This window comes from Schistocerca serialis, chromosome 8 (genome assembly GCF_023864345.2).
Source record: "Schistocerca serialis cubense isolate TAMUIC-IGC-003099 chromosome 8, iqSchSeri2.2, whole genome shotgun sequence".
Taxonomy (NCBI): domain Eukaryota; kingdom Metazoa; phylum Arthropoda; class Insecta; order Orthoptera; family Acrididae; genus Schistocerca; species Schistocerca serialis.
In genome coordinates, this window is record NC_064645.1 from 568,091,749 (window position 1) to 568,104,110 (window position 12,362).

At 42.7% G+C, this 12,362-nt stretch overlaps 1 protein-coding gene across 1 annotated transcript in view; it reads right to left on the reverse strand.

Moving 5' to 3' along the window:
- The window catches only part of LOC126417124 (uncharacterized), a 147,919-nt gene that overhangs the window by 82,829 nt on the left and 52,728 nt on the right, over nucleotides 1-12,362 (reverse strand). The gene's annotated exons all lie outside the window — the stretch shown is intronic.

Sequence of the window (12,362 nt, forward strand, 5' to 3'; positions counted from 1 at the left end):
CAAATACAGCTGCTGTACAACAAACATCTCGTGACAGTAAGGTAAAAAATTACGGAAAGGATGTATGTATATATATGCATGCAAAGAGTGTTCATTGTAACTGAAGACATTGAAATATCTCGACAACTACCCATCACACCAACAAGTTATAATTCCAATTTGTTTGTCTTGGAGGGGGACATACGACGACACCACAGTCGACTGGTGGCACCCCATCCCGTGAGTGGGTGGCGTGAGGCGATTTTGAAATCTTCAGTGGGAACGCCCTTTTTTATGCAGATAACGATTCTACGGCAAAATCTACAGATGTTTTGTCTGAAGTATTTTCTTCGTTTCATTACAGATGGCGCTGTAATCGGAGGAGTACAAATGGGTATTCAGTCGTAATTTACAACATGTTAGTCAATGGTCCTTGAATATCCACTGGCACCTGGAACTCCACCTTCATGTTGCGAGGGTAGGACGGGTCAGTATTTTACAACTTCTAATAGGAAACTCCATTTGCGACGTTGTATTCATCCAATATATCGAACGGAAGACTACTCGAAGCGCCACCGTGGCCATGTAACGAACTACAATATATCATAACAGGCAGTACACTGTGAACGGAGGTCACGTATCATGCAGACGTAGAACCGATAGCAGCTCTATACATTACAATTCTGACGCACTGTTTATTGCCTGCACACCTATCATTTGGAGAACAGCCGTGCAAGTGGATGTAGAATGTTGCAAGCACAGAGGAAAACTGATATGATCCTCATTTATGGAGAACGTAGGAGAAATGTCAAGATTACTGTTGTCTTGTATGCCGAGCGTTTTCCAGATAAAGCTCGCTCTCTTTCCTTCTTTTACAAGGCTGTGAACGCCTTTGTGTCTGATGTAAGTGTACATAGAGACAAAAGGAAACGAAGCGAACGTGTTGCAGGAGAAGATAACGAAATAACTGTACTAGCGGCAGTTCACCACAACCCAGCGATAGGCGCCCGCTATTACATCGCAAATTCCGGTATTTCCTTAGATAGTATTGTCACAATACTGCGTCGTCATAGGTATCATCCATGCCTCGTGTAACTGCATCAAGAATTTCATGGCGCCGACTTCCATAATCGGAAAGCGTTTGGTGAATGGGCACGTCAACAAATGCAAACGACCCTACTTTCTTTGCCGAGGTACTTGTTTTCCGATGAGCCTACATTAAAATACCGTGGTAGCTTTAACCGACATAACATGCATTACTGGAGTGTAGGCAATCGCTACTGGTTACGGAAAGTTGACCATCAACGTCCTTGGTCGGTTAACGTATGATGTGTTATCATGGGGTACAAACTCATTGGTTCGCATTTTATCGACGGCACATTGAATGGACGCAAGTATTGAACAGGAACTACCAGTACTACTGCAGGATGTTGCACTGGACGTTCGACAACGTATTTGGTTTCAGTATGACGGTTGCCCAGCGCATTACGCAGTTGAAGCACGGGAGGTATTGACCGTGTTTACAATGGTCAGAGGATCGGCAGAGATCGCCCTATTAAATGGCCCGCTAGGTCACCGGATTTCTTTTTGTCAGGATATTTAAAATGTAAGATGTACCACCACGTGCCAACAGAGCAAGAAGACATTGTCGACTGCATCAGAAACACCTGTGCTGACATTCCCGCAGATATGCTTCTGTCCCGTGTATGGTGATTTTAAAAGTGCATCACTAAGTGTATTGCAGTTGGCAGTATTATGTTTGAACACTTATTCTAATTAAAAAAGTAGAATAGTATTCGCCTCTAGGCACGTCCACAGTGGTGCGTCGAGTAGTCCCATTTTCGGAGGAATATAACGTTGCGAATGGGGTTTCCAATTAGAAGTTATGAAATACTTGGCCGGTCCTACCCTCGCAGCATAGAGGCAGGGTCCCACGTACCATAGGATATTCAAGGGCTACTGAGCAGCACCTCGTAAATTACGATTGTGCACCCATTTCTATTCCTGCGATTACAGCACTATCTGGGGCGAAACGAAGAAAACGTTTCAGACAAAACGTCTGTGGATTTTGCCGTAGAATCGTAATTTGCAATACAAAACGCAGGTTCCCATTGAAGATTTCAAAGTTACTCCCACCACCCACACACGTTGTTGGTAGGGGGGTTGAGCGTTGTAGCATTGGATGTCCCCCTTCGAGACAAACAAGTTGGAATTATAACTTTTTTGATACGATGTGTATTTTCGTGATATTTCAATGTCTTCAGTTCAAATGGACACCCTGTACACAGAAAAAAAACAAGGGTAAAAATATGATGAAACATACCTGATAAAAACAGAAAGCTCATATTATCCTAATACCACTAACCCTAAGTAGCAACGTTAAAAGATATTTGAAACATAGAACAAAATAGCTGCAGGTGACGAGTTTATGTCACAAACGTGTATCTTAAAAAGATACCAAGCTAACATTGTCTACCTCTTATCAGGATGATACTTCAGCTTAACTGTACACTAACGAACTGAAACTGGTATACTTGCCTAACATCGTGTAGGGCCCCCACGAGCACACAGAAGGGAGCAATACGACATGGCATGGATTCGACTAATGTCTGAAGTAGTGCTGGAGGGAATTGACACCACGCCTCCTGCACGGCCGTCCATAAATCCGTGAGAGTACAAGGGGATGGAGGTCTCTTCTGAACACCATGTTTCAAGGCATCCCAGATACACTCATAATGTTCATGTCTGGGGAGTTTGGTCGCCAGCGGAAGTGTTTAAAGAGTGTTCTTGGAGCCACTCTGTAGCAATTCAGGACGTGTGGTGTGTCGCATTGTTCTGCTGGAATTGCCCAAATCCGTCGGAATGCACAATGGACGAGAATGGGTGCAGGTGATCAGACAGGGTGCTTACGTACGTGTCACCTGTAACAGTCGTATCTACACGTATCAGGGGTCTGAAATCACTCCAACTGTACACGCCCCACACCATTACAGAGCTTCCACCAGCTTGAACAGTCCCCTGCTGACATGTAGAGTCCATGGATTCATGAGGTTCCCTCCATACCCGTACACGCCAATCCGCTCGATACAATTTGAAACGAGACTCGTCCGAACAGGAAACATGTTTCCAGCCATCAACACTCCAATGTTAGTGTCAACAGGCCCAGGCGGAGCGTAAAGCTTTGTGTGGTGCAGTCATCAAGGGTACACAAGTGGCCTTCGGCTCCGAAAGCAAATATCGATGATGTTTCGTTGAATAGCCCACACGCTGACACTCGTTGATGGCCCATCATTGAAATCTGCAGCAATTTGTGGAGGGGTTGCACTTCTGTCATGTTGAACGATTCTCTTCAGTCGTCTTTGGTCCCGTTCTCGCAGGATCTTTTTCCGGAGATTTCATGTTTTGCCGGATTTCTTATATTCGCGGTACTCCCGTGAAATCGTCATAGGGGAAAATCCCCACTTCATCGCTACCTCGGAGATGCTGTGTCCCATCGCGCGTGCAACGGCTATAACACCACGTTCTTGATAACCTCCCATCGTAGCAGCAGTAACCGATCTAACAACTCCGCCAGACACTTGTCTTATATAGGCATTGCCGACCGCAAGGCCATATTCTGCCTGTTTACATATATCTGTATTTGAATACGCATGCCTATATCAGTTTCTTTGGCGCTGCAGTGTATTAGGATAATATATGGTTTAATCTTCAATGTGTTGTTTTTGAGCTTTTCCTATTGTATCACAGTAGTATCTTTCCATTATACTATACTTCACACTTTAAAAGAAGTATATCGAGCAGTAGTTGTATTTGGTTCCCCTTTTTCTGGAAGAGCTAAATATGGTCGCTATGGACTGAAACCGGTAGTCTGACTACAATTTGTTTCTCATTATCGACCAAAATTAAAGGAAATAACTTAGCACAAATACTGACATATACAGAATAGTTATAGCTCTGATTTCAAGCAAAAGAAAAATAACCTAATTACTACCGCATACCGCAACTATATAACTTATATACTGTGTTTAGTGCCTTAACAGGTTCTCTTTGTACCAAAATCTTCAGAAAATATCCATGAACAATCTTGGAAATGTTAGTGCCGTTCAGCTACATTCGCACAGTCGTCATATTTTGTTAAAAAAGCTTCAAAAAGTTGAAACAATCTTTCACCAAGACATCTAACTTCTTCTTTCCCGAATTATGGAAGCAACTATAGACTTTAAAAAAAGAAAAAAGAGCTATAGACTTTTTCTCAACCATATTCCTAAAGTGGGTACAACAATGTAACATATGTCAATCATTGCACCAAAAAATTACGCTAAAAGAGGACAGTAATGAGAAAGCCAATGCTTAAGCGTATTTTCCGAACGCATTTAGTGTATTTGAAAGTGAGTTTGACACGTCATACTTTACTACGAGTTCTTCGACCTTCTTAGCGTTAAATTACTTCCCTAATATTAAACTGCAATGTATCACTGAATACCTCTTTTCTAGAACGTCCTGCATTATAATTCTATTCAACTCACCACTGTTTTCAGACTAATCAATCTATTCAAAATCGATTGCTTCACATGAAAACTGTTTGGAAAGCATAAACTAAAATTTTCCGTAGTAAAATTTGATTCTGATGTTGCTTCACATACAACATAAAACATCCGTCCTCACATACAAAACTTTTTTATTTCTGTTTATATTATAAACTTTCTTCGTGTGGTCCAACTTTTCGTATTCATTTTCCTTTTTGGAAGTATTCCCAGCTTTACAGACATGTATTGGAAGTCGGAACCACTTCTATTCGCAATGACATGACAGATTTTATGACTTGTGGCTTTCATCAGCTAGTCCGGAAAAGTATGGTATGAGGTTTGTAAAGTGGCGGTATAATTTTGCCCCTTATCATACTATTTTAAATATAGAAACGTAATCTACTCGTCGAGCTGAGGAGTTAGATATCACGCATGCCCTGCTTCAAGTAAAGTGATAATAATTTGCATAGTATGAAGAGTAATCGTTCATACGCGGCCAAGATGAACTCGATACTATCAAGCATTCCCTACTTTGCATGTTAATAATCATGTAGTATCGCAGTCACGTTGAACTGAAGTGGACGCAGCGAGTTCCTATCCGTCGAGAGGAGTAGAACGAGGGACGCATTTCAAAAGGGGGAATAAAAGCTGACCCTTCACAGCGGGGAGGCAGGCACCAGTAGCTAACAATAAGCCATTAAGCGATCTCTGAAACACCTGCGTAGAATGGAAAGAAACATCTTAACATAGCAAGGGTCCGTGTGGCCGCTCTTCGAGGACTAACACACGGAATTCGCATTTACGAAAAATGTTGAGTCGCACAAAATAAAGTTAACAGCGGGGCAGAGACGACGGGACAGAACACGCGTAGAAAGACCACACCTGACGCCTTGGAAAGTATCTACGAAAGGAATGCTTTCAAAATCATAATGGGAGGTCTTTGAAAAGCACGAAAACATTGTCGCTATGCTTCTTTTTTCAAAACAGAAAACAGGCCACAGTGGAAAGCAGCTATTTTTAACAATTACTCGAATGTCATGTGATGAAGGAGTGGAGAACACGAGGGAGCACATGAATATCTCGTGTATGGGGGGAATCTGAGAGTATAGGAGCGAAACATGAACGCTTTACGCCAGAAGGAAAATAGTTTCCTCCTCCCTCCCCCCCCCCCCCCCCCCTAATACGCTTCTCAGGCTTCAATGGGCTAAGACATGACGCAAGTCATACCACAATGAGCATTGGCCGCTGCGAATGGTGATAGGGGACGAACACAAGGTACACTCGGGAGCAAAAAAGATATACTGTCTGGAGCCATGGATAGAAGAAGGGAGACAAAAATGGTTCAAATAGCTCTGAGCACTATGGGACTTAACATCTGAGGTCATCAGTTCCCTAGAACTTAGAACTACTTAAACCTAACTAACCTAAGGACATCACACACATCCATGCCCGAGGCAGGATTCGAACCTGCTACCGTAGCGGTCTCGCGGTTCCAGACTGAAGCGCCTAGAACCGCTCGGCCACTCCGGCGGCGAAGAAGGGAGAGATATCTTCTGACCAGGGCCGTGTGTAGACGGAGCACTTTTTGGCCTAGGAGAGCTTTTTAGTGAACACTTGCGTTCACAGGGATCGGAAATCTCGTAACATCTCCGGAGTGGAGATTACGGATTTCGACCTCAGTTAGTTTTTTTTTTTTCTATTGAACAATTACAGAGGGCAGAGGTGTACACATCACTAAGCCAGAGCGAGTGGACGTTACCAATAGTTTACCTGGGGCAAAACACAGTTTTTCGCCTCACGAAAACTCGGGCAGAGTCCGACTGCTGATACAGTCAAGGCCAGAATAGTATTGAGGTTTACAGGTCAGCACAGCGTCCACGCGCCGCCATCATACGCCACTGCCGACCACAGGAGCCGCCGACAAAGCACGATAAATGTCGCGTTTCTCAGGCGCTCAGTAAGGGAGTCACTAACTTGTGTGTGAACTTCAGTTCTATTGGAGATTGGAGTTAGGTTATGTATTCTCTTCTCGTTCCCGCGCGTCTATGCTAGCCACGCATCGCGTGTGTGTTGATAGGGTTTAAAAGTCGAGAAAGGTATCGGTAAATACACGTAACTATCCAGCTAAAATAAAATAGACAATAGGGTATATTGAAGTGTTGTGTGTGTAATATTTTGAAGGATAAATTGTTTTGTTATCACTGTATTGCAAGTTACGCTAGGGGTTCTTTTCTAAAGAAGGAACGATTTTGAAAGGTTGTTATGTGCTCATGATTATCATGACTAATTTCCTTTAGTTTCTCAATTCATTGTTCGGATCTTCCTAATTATAGAGGATTTTCCAACGTCACCAACTACGCACTTGAACCCAATGTGTATGATGATTCTGTAAAAAAAAATATTTAGTACAGATAACAGCTATTTGTGTGTTCTAGAGAAGAGGCCACCCCCTTCTTCACTGAAACATTTTAGGGCATGTACGACGGCTGTTATTCTGATGTCCAATCGTGACTTCATCCAGGATCTCCTTGCCTTGCAGGGCCTGGGTTCACAGGCACTTTAGTTCTGTCAGATATCTCCGTGCGTGAGACAAGTGGTAAGGACAGGTCATAACGAACTGGGAGGGGGAGGGGAGTTAGAGAAAATTCAGAGAATATTCCTTACACAGTCACATTAAAAAAACGCTTTTAAAACAATTAACACATTTCTATTGAAGCACGAGGTCAAACTACCTCATTCTTACAGCTAATTTACTCAAACGACGATACCTTAGTTGCTATTAATTAATATAAATATTGATAACTCACGTAAAACTTTGTAGACACAAAATCTAGTTTCAGTTTCGTATGCTTCTAATCAAATACCCATTGGATGTACATCACAATAACGTTCTTTTTGATTTTCTGCGAATTATCTATTGACATTTGTATTTCTGTGGAACTTGTCCTTGCTCTCCCTTTGAACATGGTTCAGTCCATACACAATAAGCATAATTTGCATGCGAACAGAACAGGGATTGGCAGTGTCATTTTGATGCACTGAAATACCTGTAACGACTGGACGTCGGCATGGCTTAAAATTATGTGAAACTTATGGAGGTTCGCCATGTGCACCCATCAACATTTGTTTCAATCATCGAGTATGTCGCCCAAACAAGAGAGTTTAGTGACCACTGATGCTGAGCGGCCAACCAAATTACACATAAGGGAATGTATTTATGTTAGTGTTTGTATAACTGTGTTACGGAAGCTATGAATTAGAATGAGTCTTGCAGTATCCTTGTACCAAGATGTAGGAGCCGGCTCTTGTGGCTGAGAAGTTCTAGGCGCTTCAGTCTGGAACTGCGCGACCGCTACGGTCGCAGGTTCAAATCCTGCATCGGGTATGGATGTGTGTGATGTCTTTAGGTTAGTTAGGTTTGAGTAGTTCTAAGTTCTAGGGGACTGATGACCTCAGATGTTAAGTCCCATAGTGCTCACAGCCATTTGAACCATTTGAACCAAGATATGGGAGCAAGAACGGCAGGACTACAATCCCCACAGTCAAAAACTTCAGCACGCTGTTGCTGTATTACTAAAGACATGAGAAATGTTTTATTGTACAGTTAGTTATTCACTGTATTGAATTCTGAACGGACGTATTCACTTATGAGCCGTGCCAGGGCTCTTGTATTTATTTCACTGAATTTATACTTAACGTTAACCAGGGAGATACGGCGCAGTACTTGTATTGATTTATGAAAAATATATTCTATATGCATTGCAGATATCCTTTGGTTCTCCTTGGACACAGAAGTGATATTACTATGGCGTGGTTGCTGATGTGATGATAACCTGCAGTGAACCATGTCATTTCAGTTTATCAAGATTTACGAAAAGTAACAAATCACTATCCCATGAAAACGATATAACCTCTGAAACCTCGAAAAGTTGTTAGAGCGCACGCATTAACTGAAGTTATTCAGCATTATAAAAACATATATGTTTCTAGTCAGTTTCAACACTTTAAATAACCATTGTGCTTTTACGGGGTTAAATCTTACACTCCTTTTTGCTGGGGTCCACACCTGGTTCGAACTTAATAGTTCTTCTGCGGCCAGGATCGGGAAAGTATTACTAAATGGCTCTGAGCACTATGGGACTTAACATCTATGGTCATCAGTCCCCTAGAACTTAGAACGACTTAAACCTAACTAACCTAAGGACGTCACACAACACCCAGTCATCACGAGGCAGAGAAAATCCCTAACCCCGCCGGGAATCGAACCTGGGACCCCGTGCTTGGGAAGCGAGAACGCTACCGCGAGACCACGAGCTGCGGACAAGAAAGTATTACTTTGAGACATCAATATAGTAATATCCTTTTAACTATACCTCCCATAGGCTCATGGCCACAAACTGATTTTGCTTCATAAGCATTAATTCTGACGCAGGCGCCGGCTGGTGTGGCCGAGCGGTTCTAGGCGCTACAGTCTGGAACCGCACGACCGCTACGGTCGCAGGTTCAAATCCTGCCTCGGGCATGTATGTGCGTGATGTCCTTAGGTTAGTTAGGTTTAAGTAGTTCTAAGTTCTAGGGGACTGATGACCTTAGAAGTTAAGTCCAGTGGTGCTCAGAGCCATTTGAACCAGCCATTTCTGACGCAGGCCTTCCCTGATGCAGTGGGCATTAAGTCACAAACCACTAGAATGAATGATGCAGCAACAGGTGGATGTGGGCAGTTACGCTTGTGGTGCGCTACTGATGTCGGTATCAAGCAGATGCTTCAATTGCTGCAGATGCGTGTATTTGTGAAGATAGTGCTTTTCGATCTGTGCCTAGTGCGAAGGTGCACTGATGCAGATAGATACTGCACTGCGTCACACTCATGTTATTGCTATTATATTAATAAATAATTAAAACATCATTATGTAACGTTTTCTTTGACACTTATAAAGTTAAATAGATGTCTCATTCCAAAGATGAAGCCCTGGGCATACAGTCCTGGACAACCAACGACCAAAAGGTTTAAGTACACTCTAAGACAAAAAAAAAAGACTAGAAGGAGTCATCCCAATGGGACGGAAATCGGTAGATGTGATATACATGTACAGACAAACAAGTGATTACAATTCCAAAGATGGAGCCTTGGGCCTGCAGTCCTGGACAACCAACGACCAAAAGGTTTAAGTACACTCTAAGACAAAAAAAAGACTAAGAAGGAATAATCCCAATGGGGCGGAATTCGGTAGATGTGAGGTACATGTACAGACAAACAAGTGATTACAATTTCAGAAAAATTCGAAGATTTATTCAAGAGGAAGAGCTTCACAAATTGTGCAAGTCAATAACGCTTTGGTCCCCCTGTGGCCTTTATGCAAGCAGTTATTCTGCTCGGCATGGATTAACAAAATTGTTGGATATCGTTCAGAAGTCTGTTCAATTGTTGCGTTAGATGGTGAAAACACCGAGATGGTTGTTTTCACCAAAACTTCTCAACTAGGGAGAGGGTTGGCTATCTTGATGTTCAAGGCAGAATTTGGCAAGCACAAAGACAAGCAGTGGAAACTCTCACCTTGTGTGGGAGGGCATTGTCTTGCTGAAATGCAAGTCCAGGATGGCTTGCCATGAAGGGCAACAAAACGAGTCGTAGAGTATCGTCGACGTACCACTGTGCTGTAAAGGTGCCGCACATGACTACAAAATGTGTCCAGCTATGACATGAAATGTCACCCTTGACCATCGCTGCCGGTAATCACGCCAAATGGGGGGCGACAAATAGACTCGTATCCATCACTGCCTGGAGGGTTTCCAACATGTCTGCGGCCAGAAGTCTCATTGACTGGACTAGAATTATTTTCAGTGATGAGTCCCACTCCAAAGTGAGCCTTCATGAGTAGCAAAGACTTGTTTGTAGACACTCTAGACAGCAATGGGGTAGCAACCTGATTGTCACAGCCAAACGGCCCAAGAACCAGGAGTGATGCCCAGGGGTGACATTTCCTCTCATACCAGGGCTCCTTTTGGTTTCATTTGTGGCAAACTTACAGCACAGCGGTAGGTCGACGATATTCCACGCACCGTTTTGTTGCCCTTCATAGCAAGTCATCCTGTGCCTACATTTCAGCGAAATAATGCCCGCCGGCACACAGCCAGAGTTCCTACGGCTTGTTTTCGCGCACCCTAAACCCTACCTTGGCCAGAAAGGTCGCCGGATCTCTTCTCAAGAGAGAATGTTTGCAACATTATGGGCAGGGCCCTCCAGTCAGCTCGGGACTGTGACAGCTATCGGACACAATTTGGCATGCTATCTCTCAGAACATCCAACAACTTTATTAATCAGTGCCAAGCTGAGTAACCGCTTGCTTAAGAGTCAGAGGTGGAATAACACATTATTGACTTGCTCAATTTGTGAAGCTCTTTCTCTTGAATGAGTAATCGAATTTTTCTGTAGTTGTCATCATTTGTTTGTGTGTACACGTACATCACACCAACTGATTTCCATCCCCTTCTTCAGATAATTCCTTCACAGTTCCTTTTTTTTCAGTTCATAGCCAAGGGAGTTGTGGAATTGAGAACCTGGTGGTAGGGGGTCGCTTTTTTTGTAAACTAAACATTAAATTATATTTTATTTATTTATTGCTCAGGTGGTCTCACTCACCAGATTAAGATCCAGAGGACCCTAACATCTACCAGGAACAACACATATCAAAAAACATTGTATAACAGTCACAACAATAATAACTTGCATTAACAATATTAGTAATTGACAATAAGAACAAAAATAATAAAATAACGGTTCAAATGGCTCTGAGCGCTATGGGACTTAGCATCTGAGGTCATCAGTCCCCTTGAACTTAGAACTACTTAAACCTAACTAACCTAAGGACATCACACACATCCATGCCCGAGGCAGGATTCGAACCTGCGACCGTAGCAACAGCGCGGTTCCAGACTGAAGCGCGTAGAACCGTTCGGCCACAGCGGCCGGCTACTGATTAGTTTAGCACATTTGAAGCCTTGTTTAGTATTATCAGCAGTGAAAGGGATAATAAAAGAGGAGAAGATTGAAATGAAATTGACAGTGGCTGTTAAGAAAGAACAGAACATCAACAGAGAACTTTGTAGACAAAGGGGAGGGAAAAGTGGATAGGACAGGGGCAGCAAGCGTCGACGGGAGTGAACAGTCGACAAATATATGTCAGAGATACCTGTTGTATAAGATGGATATAATGCTGCATTTTGAAGTTTCAGTTTCTCTGATATTTTGAATAAGAGTTTTCCAAAGTCGGGTTCCTCATACAGATCTCGTTAGAGAATATGGCAGTGTTGTGCATTGGTACTGAGAGGGTTTTACTTTTGTGAATGAGTATTTCTGCTATGATGTTCAGCTAGTAATGTAAGAGTTGAGGACCAAAACAAAATGGAGTGGAGTATTCAGAAGACGATAAAGCAAAAAAAGTATAAGAGTCTCTACATTTGTCGCCATTTAGCTAAAATAATTGTTCATAGGTTGGTGTGATATGGTAGAAAAAGCGCACGCCAAAAAAAAAAAAAAAAAAATTCATGTCCCGTCCCAGCCGGCGTGAGCTATCGGACGAAAGCCATTGGAGAATAGGACCACCATAATCAAGAATGGGAAGTATTAGTGACTACGAGTATCTTTTTAAGCTGTAATGAACGAAACTGTTTTACAGACAGCAGTTGTGTACTTAGTCCATTCTAAGTGAGGGCGCAGAATTGTCACATTGTTTCCTGCAGAATAAGAAAAGATTATTTCTTTGCCGTTTAGAATTGAGAATGGAAGACATTCTCTGGACTGAGTCTTTTGAGAGTAAGATTGCTTGCATTTTAGATGGGTTAAGTATCGAACCTGTA